Here is a 23,790-nt window from a genome sequence, read left to right on the forward strand (position 1 = left end):
TAAACATTAGGCTTCATATAAAAAATAGAGATGTGGGAAGGAAGCATCTGGACAGCTAAGGGAGATACTGAGGCTTGAGATGTGGACCAGGAACCCATCAGGGTATAAGTACTGTGTAAAGCCATAGGACTGGCTGGAATCGCCAGGGAATGAGTGAGGGTGAAGGGAGCATAAAAGCAGTCCAACGACTTAGCCTTAGGAAACTTCAAATTCTAAAGGTTAAGAAGAAGCATGGGAATCAGCAGAGATTTAGAAAGAGCAGCCGATGATATAGGAGGAGAAGCAGCGGAGAAATGGCTCCCAGAAGCCAAGGAAAGGAAATGTTTCAGGAAGGAGGGCATGATTAATGGGGTCAACTCTTGGCACCTGATGTCTTCTCATCTGCATCACCAAGTTGGAGAATGTCCTGTGAGGGTCCATGGTAGAAACTTTAGGGAACAGAGCTAGCACAGTTCTGCTTTCCTCCGGTGGCCAGAGTGGGGGCTTTAATGCCCTTAGAAAGGAGACAAAGAGACTTGCATACTGGCTTCCGTTTCCCTTCTGGACCATCTTCCAGAGGGCAATTATGCAGTTAACAGGCTAAAGGAAGGTACTTATAAGCAAACATCTGTAGCCTCCCAGAGGGTGTGGGCTGGCCTTCAAACCACCACAATCTGAGTTGTGCCTGCACAGAACGAGGGTCTCTCTCTAGTTAGCCAGAACTTCTGAGGAATTTCCAGGAAGGAGATTCTGTCCTCTTATCTTTAATGAATGACAGGAGTTGGGGGATGTCGTTCAGGGGCTGGGAAGTAGGCTATTCAGAGAAAGAGCAAAACTGCAGCTCGTGAGGGTTCCCTTTCTCCATCTGACTTGCTGACTTGCTTACTTTGAACCTCTAAATGGAAATGAGACTCATGGAGCTGGCCAGAAACTCAGGAAACCTCTTCCTCCCTCATGCCTCACGCCGAATCTAGTCCCACACCTCGCCAGTTTTAGCTCCTAAGTACCCTGATCACGTCTTCCCATCTCCACTGCCATTACCGGGATCCGAGCCATCATCACTCTTGGCTGGACTCCTAATTAGTCTCGCCACATCTACTCTGAGCCCTCCAACCTTTCCTCCACAGTGCAGAGTCATTCTTTCCAGTCTCCGCTTAGAAATGTCCAGTGGCTTCCCAGTGATCTTGTGGTGAACCCCAAACGCCCAAACTTCCCAGCATGCTGCCCCACTCTGGTCTCAACTCTAGTATCATTCTTTCATGAAGACCTTCTCTGACCCCCTTGTCCCTCATGGATTCCTTTGCTGTCTACTCATGTCAATTTGTAATTATAAACTTTACACCGTGATGATTCGATTAATATCTATCTTCAACACCAGACGTTAAGCTCCATTACATGTCTGTTCTGTCCCCGGCCCCATCTCAGTGGCTGTCACACGCAAGAATGAAAGACCATGTGAAGAGAGCTGTAGAGAACCCAGGTGAGCCTATTCAGCGAGGAAACAAGGTACAAGCAGCTGTCACTTGGGGACCCACTGCCATCGGAAGCGCAAATGCCATTGCCTTGGACACCAGTTAATTTTACTCTCCTCCCGAAGTGGCTTCTGCAGGTCCTGGCTGGGCTCTGAGTTCAGTGACTTCATCCCCAACCCCGTAATCATACACTTCAGCTCTTTTCACCACATCCCTGTAATCATACCCTTCAGCTCTTTTCAGATCTCCACGAAAAACCCACTCATGCCAGCCATGTTGTGTATTTCAACAAACTGTCACACTGGATGAAGGTCTCCGCTTCTATCCCCACACTTGTGTGCAGAAACCCTTGGGGGGCCTGAGGAAATAGCTCTTACCCTTCACATGATAGGAACTTTGGATCTCTTCTTTCTGTTTTCTATTTTTAGCATTGCCCCTTTCTTGATTTTATTTTATTTTTCCTTCCTGATTTTGGGTGAATTCCTCAAAATTGTCTTCCACATTGCTAATGGGATTTTTTTTTTTTTGTGCTGTTGATTCTTTTACTTTTTTATGCATTTAAAAAATCTCTTTTCACACATTTAATACTAACATTCTCTGCTTGTCTCATCTAGTTCCCTTTTTATAACCCCTTAGCAGCTGCCTTTTGATCTCACTGTGTTGTCTTTTGTTTTCATATTGTTGATGATACAAGACAATGTCTAAAATGTATGCAGTAAATCTTTTTTTTTTTTTTAATGTTCCCTCTTGCTTCATAAGTATTATACCATCCATCTGTGTTTAGGATCTTTTCAGAGGTCCCTTATTATCTCGTTTCTACTTTTTCATCTTTTTTTTTTTTCACATTTATTTATTTTTGAGATACAGAGCACAAGTGGGGGAGGGGCAGAGAGAGAAGGAGACACAGAATCTGAAGCAGGCTCCAGGCTCCAGGCTCTGAGCTGTCAACACAGAGCCTGACGTGGGTCTCGAACTCACAAACTGCAAGATCATGACCTGAGCTGAAGTCGGACGCTCAACCGACTGAGCCACCCAGGCGCCCCTTTTCATCTTTGAACAATAAAGCTTCTATCTGTGTCTGGAATTTGTTCACCAAACTGGATTGAGTAGATCCTTCTGGAATCATCTCATCGAGGTCTTAAGCTTAAGGGTAGCCTGAGGACTTGAGAGGGACCTAGAGCTATGGACAATATCAGAAGGTTAATTTCATGACAGGACAGTGTCTTTTCTAGGTAAAGCCACTGACTTGGGCCCCTGGCTGGCAAATGGTCCCATCCCCAGTCCGTCACACCTGGATGAGGCATTCTGTTCTGTGGGATATTGGGGCATTTGCCACAGTCTCCAGCCCACTGTTTGGTCTAGCTGCCCATGCCCTGGTATACCATGTGGATATCCTTAAAACTCCCCATTTGTTCTTTCTGCACTGTTACCCTCCACATCAACAGGAGACTTCCCACCTTCCATAGCTGCCACCAGTAGTCTCATACCTGAGACCCATAATTCCCTAGCATTGATCAGATTTTCATTTGCCAAGAGTTCATCCACACGTACACAGGACCCACACACAACCCTTCATGTGTTCACTCTTTCCGGTGCCTGGAACATATCAGCATATCTTACTTATGCTTCCACTTCCAACTCCTCCTTGAATACCTAAGTCACTGGTCGTCTTCCGCGCCAAGCACTTTTAGATTTCTACAGCTGGAGTTTCGTCTCCCATTATGCCTTAGAAGCATCTCTATTCCCGCCATTGGTAAGTTGTGTTCAAATTGCTTATTCTTTCGTTTCCCCCAGGTAAGTTATGAGTTCCAAGTTGTCAAGGAAGTGTTCAATATAGCCCTATTATCCTGTCTGCGTCCTTGACATCTGACAGACAGTTCAGTAAGTGCTTATAAATGAACCCATCGAGTCAGGAGGCATACACACCAAAACAAAAACAAAGACAGAAAGCAAAAACAACAACAACAAACAAAACAGCATTTTCAAGCTTCAGGTACTTTCTTCATCTTTGGTTTGATAAAGAGCACGGTGGTCTGCTTGGATGCTCCATTTTGACAGAATGTGGGAACTGCAGTTCTCATACGCACGCTTGTCGACGCCATGTGTCTTGTCTGTGACGGTCCTTCTGGCTTGTGAAACCACAGGTTCGAACTACAACTCCACTGTCTTCCATTCCTCATGGGTACACGGGTGTTTGCAAACATCCCCCTCCCGTCCCCAACACAGCAAAAACAAGACCCGTTCTCTGTTAATTAGAAGAGTCCTTCAGCTTGCAAAAGAAGAAAACATGCTTTCTCATCTTCTCGTTGCTATAAATCACACTGTGCAGTGAGGTGCCTGTCTTTCTCTCCTGACAGACATGGAGAATTGAATATGCCAAGCCCTCTGTGTTAGGTGTACCTTATTTTCGATATTTCAACCAGATGTCAAGAGCCGGGAAAATTCCTCTCCTCTAAGAAAATCCTATCTAATGGTTTTGGAAGAAAGATTGAGATGCGCCTGGGTGCTAATTATATTCTGGTTTTAGGGGTGCCTGGGGTGGCTCAGTTGTTTGAGCATCTGACTTCAGCTCAGGTCGTGATCTCAGCATTTGTGGGTTCGAGGCCCATGTTGGGCTCTGTGCGGACAGCTCGGAGCCTGGAGCCTGCTTCCGATTCTGTGTCTCCCTCTCTCTCTCTGCCCCTCCGTGGCTTGCAGCTCTGTCTCTCAAAAAAATAATAATAATAGTAAGTAAATAAAATAAGTTATATTCTAGCTTTCCCTAGAGCTGAGTGGTACACTCAGGAGCTATCTCGAATGTGCATTTATACCCTTAGATGCAGAAAGGGCCTCCAATAAACAAAAGAAGTTACTTTTTTTTTTTTTGTTAGTTTGAACCTGTGGCCTTTTTCTTTCTTTTTTTCACAGCTTTACTGAGGTATAATTGTTATATGACAAACTGCATTTCCTTGAAGTGTATAGTTTGACAACTTTGGCCAATATACACCCGTGAAACCCATACCATGGCCCAAATAATGGACATAGATATTTACACCCTCGTGGGTTTATAGGCCAGCAAGACCAAGGATTCTACATCCCTAGGAGCTAATGAATATTTTTCAACTTTCACCTGTTGCAGACATTGCTTTTTTTTTTTTTTTTTTTTTTTTTTTAGTCATTTGACCCTTTCAGCTCTTCTGGGGTTTCATTTTCTCCTGTTACCCAACTGCCAATGTTGGAGTATTGGAGTGATTTCTGTTGCCTCTTGAAATCGATCCTGGTCAGTCTGTGGCCACTGGCATTGTGTATCTGGGGAGGAGAGGGATCTCAGCCATTGTGGTCATGCACATCTCCTCATGGGATTATGGTTCTTGGGTAGCCGTCTTCTTCCAGAACTCTTGGGGTCCCCTCTCTCTATTCTACCCTGACTCCAACCAAGTGAATGCAAGTCAGTATTTCTACCACCTCGTCTCTCTCACTGCATCATGACCTTGGCATGTGCTGATGCTGAATTCTACCTTCCTCTTAATCGTGGGTTCCTTTACTGACTGGCCAGCGGTAGCTGTTGGGTGTCAGGTCCCAGCTAGCATGCTAGCAAGCTTCTAGAAGTGGTCTTTTTTTTTTTTTAATGTTTATTTATTTTTGAGATAAAGACAGAGTGTGAGCAGGGGGAGGGGCAGAGAGAGAGGGAGACACAGAATCCGAAGCAGGCTCCGGGCTTCGAGCTGTCAGTGTAGAGCCTGACGCGGGGCTCAAACTCACTAACTGTGAGGTCACGACCCGAGCCGAAGTTGGGTCGTTTAACAGACCCACCCAGACGCCCCAAGGTGGTCTTGTTTTAACGTAAGATTTCTCCTCTTCTGATGAGTGCTAAGGTAGCAAGCATTGTGTGCTTAGAAAGCAAAGGGAAAAATACGGGCGTCTGAATGATATTAGATCATTATATAGGTTTAATCTGAGTGCAGAGTTGAAAGCATGTTAACTTAGAATAAGAGTTGTCATTCACATTCCCCGCCTCACGAGGGGGCATTCATTTTAATTTTCCCATACAGAATATTGAAAGTTAAGTAAGAGTCATAGGGCCTCTAAATTACCTTGTGATCATTTGTTTGATGAACAGGGCAGAATCATTTCTCCCTGGGACTATAAAAGTGGTTTTACAAATAATTTGGAAACAAGCAAGTCACACACTGGGGCTTGGAAATCTTTTCCCCATGGGTAGACTCTTATAAGTGTGAAAATTGCAACATCATTTACTGTGTTTTTGTTTCCGTGGCATGGTCACTGCCAGGTCTGGCAAAGGCTGAAAGAGGTGACAGGGTCTAACAAAGTTCATGGAAAACTAGGTATATTTGAAGATGAGGCTGGTTGGAGAAAGAGAGAGAGAGGAAAAAAAAAAAAAAGAGAGAGAGAGCAAGAGGGGGAAGAGAGAAGAGAAGAGATAGGATAGCAGGTTATAGGACGTTGAAAAGGATTGGGATAGAGATTTGGAAAAGACGTGGGAAAAGCACTGATTGTAGTTTACAAGGTGAAGATCAATGAAAACAGGCATGGTTGTGTGTTTTCATTTCAATTACCGCATGATAAACTATCCAGAATGTAGTGGCCTAAGACATATTATACTCACAGATTCAGTGGGTCTAGTCCCCTAGCAGAATGGCTTGTCTTCATTCTGAGATGTCTGGAAACTTGGCTGGGAAGACAATGGCTGAGGGCTGGAACCATCTGGAACTGTCTTCACTTACATGTCCCGAGGTGGATGTTGCCTACGAACCAGGATCTCCACTGGGAGACCCCTGTGCACAGGTGTTTCACACATAGCCTGGACCTCCTCCCAATATGGCAACCTCAGGGCAGTCAGACTTCTTACGTGGGACTCGTGGTTTCCAGCATGAATGTTCCAGTCAACAAGGTGGTTGTGTTGATTTTGAGAACCCAGCTTTGGATGACCCAGAACAACTCTTCTGCTATGTATACACTTTTGGCCAAAGCTGTCACACGCATGTCAAAATACAAGGGGGAGAGGATGCAGAACCCCACCTCTTGCTGTGGGACGTGTCAGAGAATTCGGGGCATGCTTATTTAAGACATCACAATTTGGTCATTCACCTCACCTGCCACCTTGAAGGATTCCTCCAGAGCTCTTACCTTATACTCCTGCCTCACTCCTGAGTGAATCTCAATATATTTTAATACGTAGTTGCTGAATCAGTAAAGGAGGGCACTCACGTTACGCAGCCTGAATATTCCAGGGAAGATAAGGCCAAAATGTTGAGAGGAATTGAATGTTAAGATGGTAAAGCATACAGACAAAAAAAAAAAAAAAATGCAGTATGTTCAGCGAGAGAGAAATAAAAGGTCAAGGACAGTGTAAAACATATTCATTTTTTTCCCCGTGAGAACGTGAACCCCGTAAAGATAGAGGCAGAGCCCGTCTTTTTCCCAACCTCATCTAATCCTTCCCTAGGGCTTGACGTGGAGGAAGTACTCTGTGAATGTTTCTGGATTGATGAAAAACTTAGCCGTAGTTTGAGACTATCCCCAAGCTCTTAAAAGCGCCCTAGGAAGCTGTGTTTTTAGCAGAACATCTGGGCAATTCTGATACAGGCCAAATCTGAGAACCACCGATTTGGACAATGTCTGAGGCTCTTCTAACTCCGGCATCCTGTTTCATCAGTACACATTCCACATGATCATAAGCTCCTCAAAGATAGCTCTGATGCCTCATAATTCTTTTCTGGTAACTTCCCAGGAGCCATGGTCCCGACACATATTAGCTCAACAAGAAGAAACCACTAGTGTGATTCCAGGGACCATCTCAAAAGGACTGACATCTTACCTTCCTGTTGTGGTCGTAGATGTCCCTCCTCTTTCCTGAGCCTTCCTTGAGCTTTGAGAACTAATCAGATAGGATCTCATTTGGTTTTCCAGAAGGGAATCTTGCAGAGCTGGTGGAGGAGCAGTTCCTAGGAGATTCAGGTCCATGTGAAGAGACAGTGCTCTTATCACCTTGGGATTGGATTTACACGTGATCATATTGTTTCAGATTTTTACGTACATCCTGCAAGGAACATATGTTATGAAACTGTAACTTCTCGTTTGATTGTCCTATACCTGGGTGGCAGATGCTAATAACCTGTGGAAGTAATTTAGAGACACTTCCCTTCACAGATGTGCCAACCAAGGCCCAAGGTTGCACAAGGTTTGCTAAGGTTGCACAGCTGTTAGCAATACATCCGAGATCAGACCCCAGATCTTCTGACTTTCAGATGAGAGCATTTGCCCTCACATTTGGAATCTGCATAGTAGGATGAGGGAGATTCCTCTCCATCTGGGAAAATCCTAGACTCACCTCGGCCTCAGAGTCACCACCACCGTGGCCAGCCAGTTAGTTGCAGGGCATCTGGGCCAGAAAGCGGGCCTCTGAGAAGGTTTCTGAGGCCCCAGAAGCTGAAACAGACCCAAGAAGAAGCTCAGGATGAAATTGAAAAAAACCCTCTGCAAAGAGAGTAGTTCAAGGCCAAGGAAGCCGCAGCTCAGGGATTCCAGGGCAGCTGTGGCACTGGTGGACAAGACCCAGGAGAAGATGGCCATCCTGCAAACCTACTTCCAGCAGCACGGGGATGAAATTCTGGATAACCTCTTGGCCTTTGTCTCTGACATCCAGCCAGAAATGCATGAAAACTACCACACAGGTAGGCACGGAAGGAGCAGTTGTGAGCGTGGATGGGTATTTATTTACTTATTTTTAAATTTTAATGTTTTATTTATTTTTGAGACAGAGAGAGACAGAGCATGAACGGGGGAGGGTCAGAGAGAGAGGGAGACACAGAATCCGAAGCAGGCTCCAGGCTCTGAACTGTCAGCACAGAGCCCGATGCGGGGCTCGAACTCACGGACCGCGAGATCATGACCTGAGCCGAAGTCGGACGCTTAACCGACCGAGCCACCCAGGTGCCCCTGGATGGGCATTTAAAACGCCTTCATAGAAGGGCGCCTGGGTGGCTCAGTCGGTTGAGCCTCCAACTTCAGTTCAGGTCATAATCTCACGGTTCGTGAGTTCGAGCCCCATGTCCCCCGCATTGAGCTCTCTGTTGTCAGTGCACAGATCTTGGGATCCTCCATCTTGCTTTCTCTCTGCCCCTTCCCCGCTCATGCTCTCTCTCTCTCTCTCTCTCTCTCAAAAATAAATAAAAAACAGGGGTGCCTGGGTGGCTCAGTTGGTTAAGCATCCAACTTCAGCTCATGCATAAGGCTGTGCATTTATTCTTATAGTGTCACCATTGTTTAAAATGCATCTGGAATGTTCTTTGGGATTGCCTTCAGATTCTGTGGCATATTCCTTGGAATATCATTAAGGATAACACCTGTTATCATTTACGTGCAGATTTGTTTTGTTTTGTTTTTGCAATAGCCAAATCCACATGGAGCCAACCCTATAAATACTGTGATGGATGGTAGAGGTGCCCCCTCGCTGTTTTTGGTCAAGAGTGAAGAATCTATTCGCTCTCTCTCACTCTCTCAAAAGTAATTACACATTTAAAAAATTATGAAAAAAAGGTGGAGGGTCGCCTGGGTGGCTCAGTCGGTTAAGCATCCGACTACAGCTCAGGTCATGATCTCACAGTTTGTGGGTTCGAGCCCCACGTTGGGCTCTGTGCTGACAGCTCAGAGCCTGAAGTCTGCTTCAGATTTTCTCTCTCTCTGCCTCTCCTCCACTGTCACTCTCTCTCAAAAACAAATAAACACTAAAAATAAATAAATAAATAAATAAATAAATAAATAACATTTTAAATGCCTTCGTCGAACCAGAAACTTCAGCAAAGCTTGACTTACATTCTTGTGAAAAGGCATTAAATTATTTCTGTATATTGCATCACGGGGCCCTTCACTTTTTGGAGAATAGCAAATCTAGCTTCTTTGTGCGAACTTAGAGCTTAGCAAAGATATTCCCCTTGTACCTCGTGTTTCTTAGAAACAATAGTGTAGACGTTGTTCATTTTCCTCTGCCTTCTAGCTCAGGCAACATACATATCAATATGTTTTCTTTCTTTGATGTATTAAAAAAAACATCGGTGAAAATAAAATAAAAACTAAAATAAAAAACTAAAACTAACATAAAAATGGACACAGACAACGGCAGTGTGTTGAACTGGCCGATTTATTACAGTAAACGTGGCATTACTAATGCTAGCGATTTCCTTGTAGCATACGTCAACGATGTTTTTCTAACATTACCTAATGTTGAAAATGTTCCTATGTATAAACGACCTTTAAGAAGTAACATGGCGATTTTCCCGTAACTTGCCCGCCTACCCTTTGATTATAGATTAATTTCTTACATTATTCCATTACGCATCTGCGTTTATCTATAATCTACAAAGCATTTGCTTTGCTGTTCTCGTGAGAGGCCCTCCATTTCTCAACACCTCAAGTGGAACAGTGACAGGGACATGACCTCCTAACCACATGAGGCCAGAAGAACAATCTGTTTGCCTCAGTCCAAGGTGCCAGAAAGGGGCTGAAAAGGCCTTAGAAACCCATGCCTCATACATTCTGAGAGAGACAACGCACCTAGGAACCAATGAACCATTCTGTAGCTTAACCGACTAGGTTGAGTCATCATCTGGAATGCCTCCGGGGGGCCAGGTGGGCCTAGGGGCTGAAGTCACCTGTGCCCAGAGATACACTCCTTAGTGCTGGAGTGGGACTTTCAAATCCATATGTCTCTCCTTTACAGGCCCTCTTGCTGGCAAAGGCATGAGGCTATCCTTCCTGTAAGTAGAGGAGTCTCCATAGAGGATGGCAAGGGCGAAACGTAAGGCCACACAATTTCTTGTGGAACCTTATTTTCTTCCCTAATGGTTCTTTTCCCAGGGGGCCTGCCGAGGGCCATTCCCCAACAGACAATAACCCAGGTAGTTTTAAGGCCAAATTATCTATAAGCGGGAGGACAAGAAGCTTCGCTGTCGGTGGGCCGCCCTGCAGTCACCAATCCATCCACAGCCCGGGCCCTGCCACTCAGGCTGGGACAGCTCGGCTTCCAGCAGCCAGCCAGCCTTCAAAGAGCCCTTTCTGGCCAACTTCATCGTTTTAAAACAATGAATACTACTCTAAACGTTTGGGCTGCTTTTCATCTCTCTTAATCAAAATTACTAGAGGACAGGATCCAAGAACATGTTACATGTTATTACTCAGCGTGCAGATAATCGTTTAAAGGTAAAAACGTTGTCACGCAAGGAAAAAAAAAAACTCCTAAAAAGAAGTAAATGTCAGGTTGTTTTTTTAGAGTTAAGCAACACCGGTGTCTGCAAATTGCCTGCCTCTATTCAGAAGATACGGGCGTGTCTGGATTACTCTTCTCTGTTGTTACTTTAAGTAGCAGTGACTAGTCATGTATTTCCCTAACCGAAGCACGTTGAATGGAAAATAAAATCATTGTCCCGGAGCCCTTTCTGACACTAATTTATGCCTGTTTATCTTTGATCTTCACATATCCTACCAAGAGTCGTGTCTGCAAAGATGCTTCTAAAACGCGTTTTCAAAGGAGGAGAGAGCTATGCTTACAGCTCTACCTGGATTTGGTGATTGTTTGGTACAGATCTACCAAATCCACAGATTTGGTGATTGTTTGGTCATGGATGGGATGAAAAGGACCCATTGTCATAGATCACAAAGAAGGTTCTGGAGCAAGTGGTTTGCCCCACGCCAGGTCCAGGCTCTCTGGGCACCAAGTAGGTACTCAGGAAAATAACAACTTCCTGACTCAGCAGCTCTTACCATTTCGGATATTATATTTATATGAACTCATTCACTTGGTGAATTTGTATTCAAGAGGCCACATGACCTAACAAATAAGAACGCGAGTGCCAGAGTCAGATTAAGTTCTAAGCCTGGTTCTACCTCTTTGCTTGCCTTGAGGATTCAGACGAATTATTTACCCTTTCTGGAAGTCACGCTCCTCTTCTGTAAAAGGTCAGTTAGAATTCAATCCCAGAAGCAGGGCCACGCTGGAATATGTATGTCAAGGATTCGGCCTTGGTCGATCGTGTCCGTCCAACAGTCCCTGGGGAGGCTCTTATGTCCCTGCCTGATGCTGGTACTTGAAATCTGTGGGGCAGGTAGATGGTTGCAAGGCGGTGGAGAAGCGCAAGATGGAATCCATGGACACGAGTAGGAGCAGGCCAGGGCCAACCCAAACTGGTGTCAGTCCTCACCGCCTCCCACTTCAAAGAGGTGGGTGTCCTACAAGAGAGGCTGGCATCCTTCATCGCACAGCCAAACGCACCCCTGGCCCAGGGGATGGTGAAGAAGAAGGAGGGTCCCGGGGAAGGTGGAGCCAGTTCATTGCTGCGGCCCCAGGCCAACAAGGTGGGGGGAGTACAAAAACAAAATGGCAGCCGTGTCACAGCCACCCTCAGAATCTGGCACCAAAAATATCTCGTAGGGCCCACCCTAACCAGAAGCACACTGCAAAGGGGATTCTGGGAAACGTAGTGAGCACATCACAAAGCCACAAGGTAAGGCTAATGGCAGGACCACACGTAGACATGTCACGAGGACTCATTAAGCATGAAGCCTGGGACAACGCACGGTGATTATGGCGACGATGATGGCACGAAGAGCCGTCTATCTTGGGCACCACAAAGGCCAGAAATATGTCCCCAGTCCCTGTTCTCAATGCCCGTACCTTCTAATCGAAGAAAGAACACACGCAGACGAGACGTTATCATTGTAACAAATCCCAATTACGACGTCTCAGGAACTGGCCAGTTCCACATGGGCCAGTTCAGGAGGCTTGCCCTTGAAGCACTGGAACCCCTTCTTAGCGTTAATTGGTTTCAATGCACAACTTTGACAAGTGCATTTTACATTTCCTGACATCCTACGGAGCGTGAAGGAAACCATTTAAGCTTTCCTTTGCGGGTCTGAGTCATTGCTGGGCGCGTCAGCTATGGTATTGTTCTATATACTGGGACCCGTTGTATTGGGGGCAGTTTGGGTTGATGCTAAACAGCCCCGTGATTGATCCTGCTCTCTCGCGCTCTCAGCCCTCAGCCGGCATTTCTCAATCGTTTTATTCTTCCCGCCTATGGCCGTATCTCTCCCGTCTTTTCACGTGCGGCTTCCAATCTGCTATAGCTCGAAAAACCTGATAACTAAGCTTGTTAAAACTGTATGCCAAGCGCAGTGAAATGAGCCCTGATGAGACCCCGAGAAAAATGCATTTTGTTGCATTTGTTTCCCCGTTTTTAGGAACAACGCAATTTCAGTGCCCCGCGTAAGCAGTTTCTTTTATCGTGTGGCTTACTGAATGTGCTCCTGTACAACTCAGAGGCATTCCCGGCCAGTGAGGCCGTGTGCTGCCTGGATCCCTGTGTGAACAAAGGTCTCGCCAAAGCCCTAGCAGGGAGGACCCCGTAGAAGGACACAGGGATCACACAGCACAAGGCGGTCTAGATGTGCGTGCCCCAGACGACCTTCCTGTGGCCGTTGGGACCGTTGTCACACTGGGCTTCCAGGTTTCATTTCAGCACGGCGTCACCTAGCCCACGACACTTACGTTTCCAATTTGAGGTTAATTACATATTTGGTTCTTACTTGATTTCTAAGTCTTGTGATTTTAAAACACCTCCGAACACGGGAAGTTCAGGAGGTGTGTGTCATTGTAGTGAGGATGCGCGTGCCCGGGGAAGCATTTTCTTTCAACAAGCAAGAATAACTTCCCTCTACACTGCAGCCCGTCGTGTTATCCTGATTTCAATTTTCTGCTTACGTTAAAGAGAAATCTTTCAGTTCTGCCTGTCTGGGAAACCGCATTACCTTTCCAGCCTTCCTTGTCGGGGGACGGTGGGGGGAGGTGTTTACTTCTGCTTTGCGACACAGTGTTGAATAGTAGCCAAGAAATGGGCTCTGGGGCCAGGCGGGGTGGGTATGAATCTCAGCTCTGCCCAATGACGGTTGCATGACCTCAAGAGAGTTAACTTCTCTGTGCCTCAGTTTCCTCATCCATAAACAGAGATAATACAGTATACGCCCGCTAGGTATACAGCAGTAAGGATCAGTTTGAGCAATATATCCAAAGTGTTGAGAACAGTGCCTGGCAGAGGACGGGTACTTCTCAAATGTTGCCTATCGATACCCTGGCTTTTCTGCCACTTCAGAACCTCAAAGCATAAAACGAGGCCCAAATGAGAGGAAAGGAAAGGAAAAGGAAGAGCCAGACCATGAAAGTTAATACTGGCATTAGACCAAGTATTGCTGTAAATCAAATTTCTGTAATTATAAGTGTTTTTAATTAATTTCAAAGGAGAACGGCCATGCCCATCAGTGTTTGGCAGAATGCCTGTATTTGAGGATGAAGAAAATTTGTGTGTGTGCGTGTGTGTGTGTGTGTGTGTGTAAGTGTAAGGCTTTTAGGATTAAAAAAAATAATGAATTCAGTCATCAATTTAAAATCCCTTTCGAAGTGAAATCACATTTGCATGACAAACAACATAATGTCTATCAATTAGAGTCATGTTTGCCTGGTAGAAAATAGAGCATTCCTGAAGCCAAACGCGGAGAAGTATGGCATCTTGTCTTTTCGGTTCCAACTTCCGTCCTGGAACCTCAAGAGAAACCCATTGGGTGTCTATAAGAATTGAATGATATCTAGGGGCGCCTGGGTGGCTCAGTCGGTTAAGCATCCGACTTCGGCTTATCATGTGAGGTCACGATCTCACAGTTCGTGAGTTGGAGCCCCGCGTCGGGCTCTGTGCTGACAGCTCGGAGCCTGGAGCCTGTTTTACATTGTGTCTCCCTCTTTCTCTCTCCTCCCCCGCTCATGATCTGTCTCTCTCTTCTCAAAAATAAATAAACGTTAAAAAAAAAAAAAAAAGCGTACACAAGAGAAGACGGCCAAAAGAGGAGATGGGTGGAAATCCGTATTTTTCTCAAGCTGCTCGTGTGAGCTGGTCCAGCACTGTGGGTCTCGTGTTGATGGGCCCTCCACGGCAACCTTAAGATCTGGGGTTGTGGGAACAGCGACGTGACTGTGGTTGACGCGTGTGTACGTGCATATGTGTGTGTGAGCGTGAACGTACGTGCCATTAAATTAATGTAGCCTGGGGGCGCCTGGGTGGCGCAGTCGGTGAAGCGTCCGACTTCAGCCAGGTCACGATCTCGCGGTCCGTGGGTTCGAGCCCCGCGTCGGGCTCTGGGCTGATGGCTCAGAGCCTGGAGCCTGTTTCCGATTCTGTGTCTCCCTCTCTCTGACCCTCCCCCGTTCATGCTCTGTCTCTCTCTGTCCCAAAAATAAATAAACGTTGAAAAAAAAAATTAAAAAAAAAAAAATTAATGTAGCCTGGCTGTCCGGACCTCTTCTTCTTGAGTCCCAAATCACAAAAATCAACGTTGAAGGTCCTTGGTTATCTGTCACCCATCCCACATGGAATCTGCCAATTGCCCTCTTGAAACTCGGTTCGGTCTTTCCCTAACTGGGGCCAGTCTCCGGTCCTCTTTAACCATAGGAGGGCTGGCAGCGGGGTCTGCTCCTGCCTCTCACCCATGACTCCTCATTAGTGTCAGAGCATCAAAGAAGGGGAAGACCCCAGCAACCCAACCTTTGGAGGTCTCCCCAGCCTGGCTTGGTTTGCACACCCTCTTCTCCCCTCATGCATGATGACGGGTTGTACTCACCGAAGCTTCTGCAGATCGTCTGCTGGAGCCACTGTTACCTGCTTTCCTCCTGAGGGACTCTTAATCAGAAACCAGGCTTCTGCCCCATGCAAAGGACTGAACATCCCAGACACCAGGTAGAGAGAGTTCCCAGTGGGCCCGGGTCCGGGATAGTTACTATCTTCAACTTTGGTAAATCAAATTATCTGTCTCTCTCTCTTGCTTGCTTAATACCTTCCAGTGACTTCCCAGCGGCCTTGGAATGAACTCTGGAGTCCTCACCATATTCCTCATGGCCTCATCAGTGCCATCTGCTCTGGCTTTAACTCTTCCTCCAAATTCACTCACAGTACCTTTCTTCTTACCATCCATGCTACACTCCCACTGGCTATTCTGAGAATGTCCTGAGGTCTTCGTCACCTCAGGACCTTTAAAATTTTTTTTTAACATTTATTTATTTTTGAGAGACAGGGCACTAGCGGTGGAGGGACGGAGAGAGACAGAATCCAAAGCAGGCTCCAGGCTCTGAGCAGTCAGCACAGAGCCTGACGCGGGGCTCGGACCCACAAACCGTGAGATCATGACCTGAGCCGAAGTCGGACGCTCAACTGACTGAGCCCCCCGGGCGCCCCTCCTCAGGACCTTTGCACATGATATTTCAGCTCTAATGTGCCTCTCCTGGCTCCTTGCACAAGCAGATGACTTCTCATTCATCAGATCCAGCTCAAATCTCACTTTTGGAAAGCCTTCACGAACCACCCAAGCCACAACCCAGGTTACTCCCCAGCACAGTGCATGTAAATTTCTTTTAAATCACGTTCCACATTTTAATGATCTTTTTATTAGCCTACTTGATTGATTGTAGCCTGTTTCTCCCATAATTACGTAAGCCCAGTGAGCAGGTATCACTTTTCCCATCCTGTTGTATCCCCGATGCCTATCAGAACAGCACCTGATACATATTAAGTGCTTAGTAAAGAATCGATAAATGAATGCGAAATATTAGGGCCAATGTTGCTACCAGGAAGAGTCACTATGAGTTAAAAAGCTGAGCACTCATAAAGTAAAAAAGTAAAAAAAAAAAAAAAAAAAGCTGAGCATTCATGAGCCGTCTCTTCTGGTATTTACATGGAGAGCAAGCAGGGCAGGGCAGACTGATACAATTTCTCTTTCTTACCTACTTCCTCTGTACGTACAGTTGGGTGAGTAGTTTGGAGCCTGCTTTGGAGACTTGATCCTGTTAAATTCAGAGAGTGAGGAAGTCTTTGCAAGAGGCCTTATGCTGCATTTCCTAATCAATTTTGCCACCAAGCCCCTCCGTGGCATACCCAGTGCTCGCCATCTATCAAGTAAGGACGACTTTAATTTTAACTCTTCTGTTGTTCCTAACATATAGGTATTGCAGGCATATCCAGGCATTGATGGGCCTTGGACGTAATAACACCATTATTAGCAAAACCCGACACTGAATCAATAATGTTTTCGTGCCTGATCCAAGTTGGTAAATGCACAAAGGGGAGTCTTTGGGGCCAAGCGCTACTCGGGGAGATGCAAACTCAGGTCCCAGTTCTAGGAGACACCTCTGGCCAGGCTCGGGCTGGTGGCAGCTGTCCCCAGTAACTGGATTTATCAAGAAAGCAGAAGGCCTAGAGTCAGGTGAGGAGTGTCCCAGACATCTCACTGAAATCGCAGGCTCCTGGTTTGGGCCCAAAACGGAGAGATTTTTTTCGTGCAATTTAGGGAGGTGGTTTCTGTCCTGCTCCACTGAGGTGTTGTGTGTGGGGGGAAGGCAGGTCTCTCCTGGGGATGACACAGTCCGACACAGTCCCTGTTGTGGATCCAAGCTCACCCTGTTGTGGATCTGCTGTTTCTGCAGCCGTCAGACCTCGTCTGTGTGTTGGGGGAGGAGATGTCCTACACCACAGAAACCACGCGAGTCTCATTGCCTGGGCTACTCAAAACTTTTTGAATTAGAAGAGTCAGAAACCCGCTCAACCGGTCTAAGCAGTGCAAGGAAAGAAATGGGTTCGTGTAACTGGGGCGTCTTGGGGTGGATCTGGCTTCAGGCTGGGATGGCTCCAGAGGTTCACGTGATATTGCCCCAGTTCTCTTTCTCCCTGTCACTCGCCATCACTCAGCTGTTTGTCTCTGCTTGTTTTTATTTTCAGTTAGGCTTTGTTCACGGGACAGCGGCATCGTGACATCTCGGGTCAGCAATTCCCATGGCTAAAGCCTCAAGCTTACGTTGTCTCGAGAGCTCTCGCTCTTGCAAGAGAAACCATGTTTTTTATTCTGATGTTCATGTAAATCCCCCCACCCACCCCAAAGGGCTCTGATTGGTCTTGCTCGGGTCCTGTGTCCAGATCAAAACCAACCCGGGGGGTTGTGGGAATGTGGTCACTGATCGCCTGTCTTGGTGGCATGCTCAGTCCTCCGGTAGAAGGGGTGAAGATACTCGAAGGACATCCCCACCAGACTCACCGTGAGCAGGGGAATCGGTTACCACAAGGAAGGGATACGGAGCACACAGAAAGGAATGCCGACCTTTCGTGCACTTGGAAAGTAGGACGTGTCAGAGCCCAGAATCGTATTAATGCAAGTTTAGAAATGCCAAAGACTGAGGAAACTCAGCGTGTGGCCAAAAAAAAAAAAAAAAAAAAAAAAAAAAAAATCAAAGCGCGCCCCTTTGGCCTGGCTAAAGCATCCATGCGAAATTAGGGAGGGGGGAATTTGGTATTGTAATTTGGGGAGATTTTCTTTCGAGAAGAGAGAGCCATTTTCAAGTTTCGGTCTTGATTTCTTCCTGTTGTCTGTTAAAACTTAGACATTCCTGGGGCACCTGGGTGGCTCAGTCGGTTAAGCATCCGACTTCGGCTCAGGTCATGATCTCACGGTCTGTGGGTTCGAGCCCCGCGTCGGGCTCTGTGCTGACCGCTCAGAGCCTGGAGCCTGCTTCGGACTCTGTGTCTCCCTCTCTCTCTGCCCCTCCCCTGCTCAGGTTCTCTCTCTCTCTCTCTCTCTCTCTCTCTCTCAAAAATAAATAAACATTAAAAAAAAAAAGTAGGCATTCTTATTTTGTCACATGGGTTCATTGTCCAGTGTCTGGTCGACTGTATGGATTGAAGGAGTTTTACATACTCTGAGACAGAAAGTAGACCACACTGTGACTATCTGGCATTGTATACTCCATGGGTTCGGCATACATAGGGTTCAAGTATACACAGACCTACGTTAGATGCCGTCATGAATCATAAATATGCTGCCCCTATCACGGTCCCAAACAACACAAAGGAGCAGGGTGGCTCCACGGGGCTGGGCTCAGGAGGTGGGAACAGAAATATCCCCGTGGACCCCGGGCTTGTCTGCTGAGCCGCTTGGCTAGAGAAGAAAAACGATGCACATTGAAGGTAAGGGGATGATTCCGCCACTCTGCCTAGCCTTCTTCCTTTTCTCACGGAGAAAGCGGGACTTGAGCACTTCCTCCGTGCTCCCTTCTGACGATGCCCTTTTCTGTTCCTCCCTCCATCCCCACGCACAGAATGGGGAAGGAGTCCCTACTCTAATCAGACAGTCTCCGGAGACACTTTTTGGTCCACGGTATTTATTAGAGGGGAGGGGCAGAGAGAGAGAGAGAGAGAGAGAGAGAGAGAGAGAGAATCCCAAGCAGGCGCTATGCTGTCAGCACCAAGCCCAATGCAGGGCTCAACCCCATGAATCGCGAGATCATGACTGAGTCGAAATCAAGAGTCACAAGCTTAACCGACTGAACCACCGAGGCGCCCCTCTTGTTTTGTTTTGTTTTGTTTTTAAATTCTTTCTATTCTCAATACTTTCAAAACAAAAACAAAACTTTTCCATCTGTAGTATTTGTTTTCCATTTTTGACTATCCTTCCCTTCTGGTAATTGGAAAGTTAAACACTTTGTTTTTGTTCTCGTAGCAGCTGTCTGTTATATTTTCTTGAATTTCCACCTGTAAATGGTACCTAATGGCACCCACTGCTTCAGATAAAGACCCTGGTGCACTCCCCTTCCTCCTCTCTCTTCACCCTGAATCTTCCATCACCTGACTTGACTTGGTTCTATCATTTTCTACGGTTCCCTTGTGATTAAGCCTATGAGTGAGATGACGTTCATGTAGTTCTGTTACTTGATGTATCACCTCTTTCTATCTTTCAACATCCTTCTCTAGCCTGCCTCGAAAGACCAGGAAGTCAGCCCGCATATGTGATCCCCTCCCCTACTTTCTTTCTATATCCCCACTCCTGAGTCTTGGTGACTTACATTATTATACATTTTCAAGGTTAAGCACACGCTGTGGTTTTCACAGACATGTAGCTTTCGTTTCTGGTGTTGTTGTTTGTTTTGGGAAATGTTCTAGGACTTTTGCACCCTGAGTTCTTGAAGATTTTGCCAGTATTTCCTTTGGGAACATTATATCTGAATTTCAGTTACTCCCCAAACTCACCTCCCACCCACCCACCCCCACCCCGTACTACCCTGAGAATTTTCTAGACACTGTTTTGTAACTTTGAGTGTTCCTATAGATAAGTCTTACCAACACCTGTATACATATATGATTTGCTTTTCGTGTGTTTACATGTGTGTGTAGGGTATATACTGGGGACTCCCTAAGATCCTGACAACAATCCCTATCCCCTGGTGTTCATGCCTTTGCGAAATCCTCTCCCCTTGGGAGTGGGCTGTACTGGGTGATTTGCTCCTAATAGGCAGGATGTCATAAAAGTGATGGGATAGCACTTCCACTATTAAGTTACAAAAAGACCGTGCTTTCCGCCTTTCTTGTCCTCTCCAGCTCCCTGGCTGGCACATCTGGGCAAGGTTGCCAGATTTAGCAAGTCAAAATGCAGATGCCCAGGTAAATTTAAATTTCAGACAAGCAACGGATAATCATTTAGTGTAAGTATGTCTCGTGCAACATTTAAGACATACACCGAAAATTATTCGTTGTTATCTGAGATTCAAACAGTTGGCTATCCTGTGTTTCATCTGGCACCTCTAACTCAGAGGGAGGCCAGCTATCCTATTGTGAGGAACTTTATGGAAATGCCTCATGGCATGGATCTGAGGACAGCCTCCAGCCAATAGCCAGAGAAAAACCAAGGTGCTCAGTCCAGCAGCCCTCAAGGAACAGAATCCTGTGAACAACTGCATGAGTGAACTTGGAAATGGGTCCTCCCCAGCCCACCCTTGAGATGACCACAGCTCAGACCAACCCCACGGTTGCTGCCTTGCGGGTGATCCCGAGCCAGAGACCCCACTGAGGCCACGCTTAGATCTCTGTCCTACAGAAACCATGGGATAATAGATGTTCGGTTGTCTAAGCCATTGAGTTTTGGAGCATTGTGTCATGTATCAATAGATAACTAACACGGGGTGTCTGGATGGAATCCTTTCTTAACTAGAATGTTTCACTGAACTCCCCTAACTTCATGAGGGGTAACTTTGCAGCTGGCATTAATCAATCCCTCTTCGCATCCATGGGAGAAATCTCCAGACGCATCCAAGTTTTCCCATCCTCTTTTTGAATAGCTTTCCTGAACTATTTTATCGTTTTCTATTTCTTTGATACATTTTCTTCTTTCCAAATTCTTTTTTTGTTTGCCCCATTTTCTCAATCTCGCATATTCCTGATGGTGTTTCTGAATTTCATTTTCTTCTTCTTTTTCTTTCTCTTTTTTTTTTAACTGCTTCCGGTGTTACCATCATTTCCCAGATGTTTTCCTTTTGCGTTTCCACGTATCCCTTGAGCCTAGCCAACCCGCTTCTCATCCCCTTCTCTTGTTCTGCCATTTCTGCCTCAAACCCTGTTATCTCTCGTCAGAGCTCTCATTTCAAATAGCACATCTATCTTTTCTTTCACGTAGAACTCCACTAGCAACGTTTACCTGCTTTGATCTAGAGTATTTCCGAGATGTGTCCTTTCCTAGGATCCCCACCCAGATCGGCTCGCTTGTTTTCTTTGTGACCATTGCTCTCCCTAGGATGGAGTCCATGGAAGGGTTGTGGGGCTGAGCTGGGGGGAGCCAGTAGCCTGGGGTCTGCTGCCTCCAAACACTTCCTTCCTCCACCTGCGTTTGCTCCTGCCACAAGCCGGCAGAAAGTCTCTCTGGTCACAGGGAATCTCTGAGTGTCGCAGTTGCTTGGATGGGGGTGGGGGTGGGGGGGGTTGACTCAGCCTTTAGTTTTCTCCAGCAGATCAGAGTGGTGGCTTTATGTATGCTTCTTACTTTATGATTTCTCCTCCACACTGTCCTAGTCTTCACAAACTTCCCTGCTTCCCTGCTATCCCATTGCAACCGCTCTCAGGAAAACCCCCTCCACTACCCATGTATCCCAAACTGACTCTGCTCAAGAAAAATATTGAAAAGTCTTTTTTTTTTTTTAATTTTTAACGTTTATTTCTTGAGGTGGGAGAGGGGCAGAGAACGAGGGAGAGAGAGAGAATCCTAAACAGGCTCCAGGCTCTGAGCTGTCAGCACAGAGCCCAACGCGGGGCTTGAACCCTGCAAGCCATGAGATCGTGACCTGAACCAAAGTCGACGCTCAACTGACTGAGCCCCCCCAGGCGCCCCATGAAAATTCTTGAGAATTTTGTGTTTTGCCCACCCCATCTGGGAACCTCAGAGACAAGAGCCATCTCACAGCATCTTCCCTTAGGAGAATTTTAACTGTGTGTGTTCTCCCTACCACTCACTAGTTGTAGTTTGAAGTAATGAACATGTGTCCATTTCATCAACTATGAAATGTTTCCGTTCCTTGATGTCTTTGTTGTTCTCAGGGAGCTTCCAGGAGAAAAAAGGAGCAGAGGTTCTGGTACAAGCCTAGTATAAAAAGTTCAGGAGCGGCTGGGTGGCTCAGTCGGTTAAGCGTCTGACTTCGGCTCAGGTCATGATCTTGCGGTTCGGGAGTTCGAGCCCCGTGTGAGGCTCTCTGCTGTCAGCACAGCGCCTGCTTCAGAGCCCCTTTCTCTCTCTCTGCCCTCCCCCCTCCCACTCTCTCTCTCTCAAAAATAAAACAAGCATTACAAAAAATGAAAACGTTTTCAAACCATTCCGAAATATAGAGAGTAAAACTAAAACACTTATGCCAATATCACACTCTTTCCTTGTGTATAGAAATAATAATTATTTTTTTAACAAAACTCACTTTTCATAAACACTCACATATTGACACTTATCTTGTACCTCCTTCCGTGTCAGTCCATTTAGACACAGGACACTCTGTGTGATGGACACACATGTGCATGCACACCCATGCGTGCACGCGTGTGCACTCACACACACACACACACATACACACTCATTTTCCATTTTTCTGGAAATTCAGGCTCTGATTAGTTGTTAGCACTTGGGATCGCTACAGTACAGATCCGTAAGAACTGTGTTCCGAATATCGAACCCATTAGCAAAGGCTTTCCTTTCCGTTCCATTTCCCTGAAGTCAGGACAGTGGTTTGGTGACAGATTCCTGGAGCACAGAGTGATGGTTATCACACTTTCCTAAAATGAAAACACGCCCGCTGGCCTCTGAATGCCTGCTGAATTTTATACCCCTCTGTTCCCCTTCGATTTCCTTCAGGGCACCTGGAGACCCCTGGATGTTTGCATGGAACCTAGGCTGCGGTGCTCTGCCTGGCTCTACGGCAACACTCCCGACATTCCAACCTGCGTGTCTTCTGCGGGCCACTGTGGTCAACACTACTTTCTGTCACATGATAGCAGCCGCGAAAGAGGTTGGGCGGAGCAGACAGACTGGCAGCCAGCCTTCCACCCGGGGAATTCCGGATCTTCCTTTAGCGCGTCTTGGCTAAAACACGTGATGAGAGTTATTGGCTCTTGTGGTTGATACGCTATGGGAAAATAATTCTGCATTACTCGGAACTTTTAATGGACACGTATCTATGTTTTCGATATTAAATGATGCTGACGTTATTTTCATGAATCAGTGCTCCCCAAGGTAGGGTTTAAATAGGTTCGTGCGGAATCAGATCCTGAGATAAGGGCTTGAGTACAAATGGCTTATGTGGCAGTTGGGTGTCCCCGGAAGCACAAGTAAGGGAAGATGGAGATGGGAGGGGAGGGGGTGGTGGTCCAAGGACCGCTAAATGATCAGGTGACCACTGTGGGCAGCTGGAACCCAGTCCTACTGGGGGCATCTGGGAAACAGTATGCACCAGGATATCCCACCCAGGAGCAGAGAAGTAAGGGTCCTAGCCCTCCAACTCCCGTCTGTCATTGCTGAGGGCTGCTCCTGGAGGCGGAAAGCCCCCACACTCTGGCGCATCCTGAGTAGGTCAAGAGAGAGCTCGTAGGTGGAGAATCACCGGTGCTCACTGTTGGACACTGTTGACGTGTGCAGGCCAAGAAGTCATGAGCGGGGAGCCCAGGCTATCTGCTAGAGTTGCTCACATCCCGCTGTTCATGCCATCCCAGCCCTGCCCTCTCTAGGAAGTCATGATCACGATTTAAAAAAAAAAAAAGGACTGACGAGGATTGGCTAGAGAGACTCCGATCACCTCTGTTGCGCTTGGTCCTGATTCAGCATCTCCTTCTGGTGGCTTTTATTGCAGATGGAAGGAAGCTCCTCAGCCAGCCCTTCAACCCCCGGCTTCCAGGATCCTTGTAAAGCCTCGGTTACTACACTTGCCTGATCATGACTGCCGCCAGGCATAAGGGCACCA

General features: G+C 46.6%; 1 protein-coding gene across 1 annotated transcript in view; it reads left to right on the forward strand.

Annotated features, from left to right (window-relative positions):
* ADPRM (ADP-ribose/CDP-alcohol diphosphatase, manganese dependent) overlaps nt 1-23,051 on the forward strand; it is a 293,792-nt gene extending 270,741 nt beyond the window's left edge. The window contains exon 6 of the transcript XR_006714677.1: nt 22,689-23,051. The gene's annotated coding sequence lies outside the window, so the exon portion shown is untranslated. The remainder of the gene's footprint in view (nt 1-22,688) is intronic.
* Nucleotides 23,052-23,790: the final 739 nt, after the last annotated feature.

Source organism: Leopardus geoffroyi, chromosome E1 (genome assembly GCF_018350155.1).
Source record: "Leopardus geoffroyi isolate Oge1 chromosome E1, O.geoffroyi_Oge1_pat1.0, whole genome shotgun sequence".
NCBI classification, from domain to species: Eukaryota; Metazoa; Chordata; class Mammalia; order Carnivora; family Felidae; genus Leopardus; species Leopardus geoffroyi.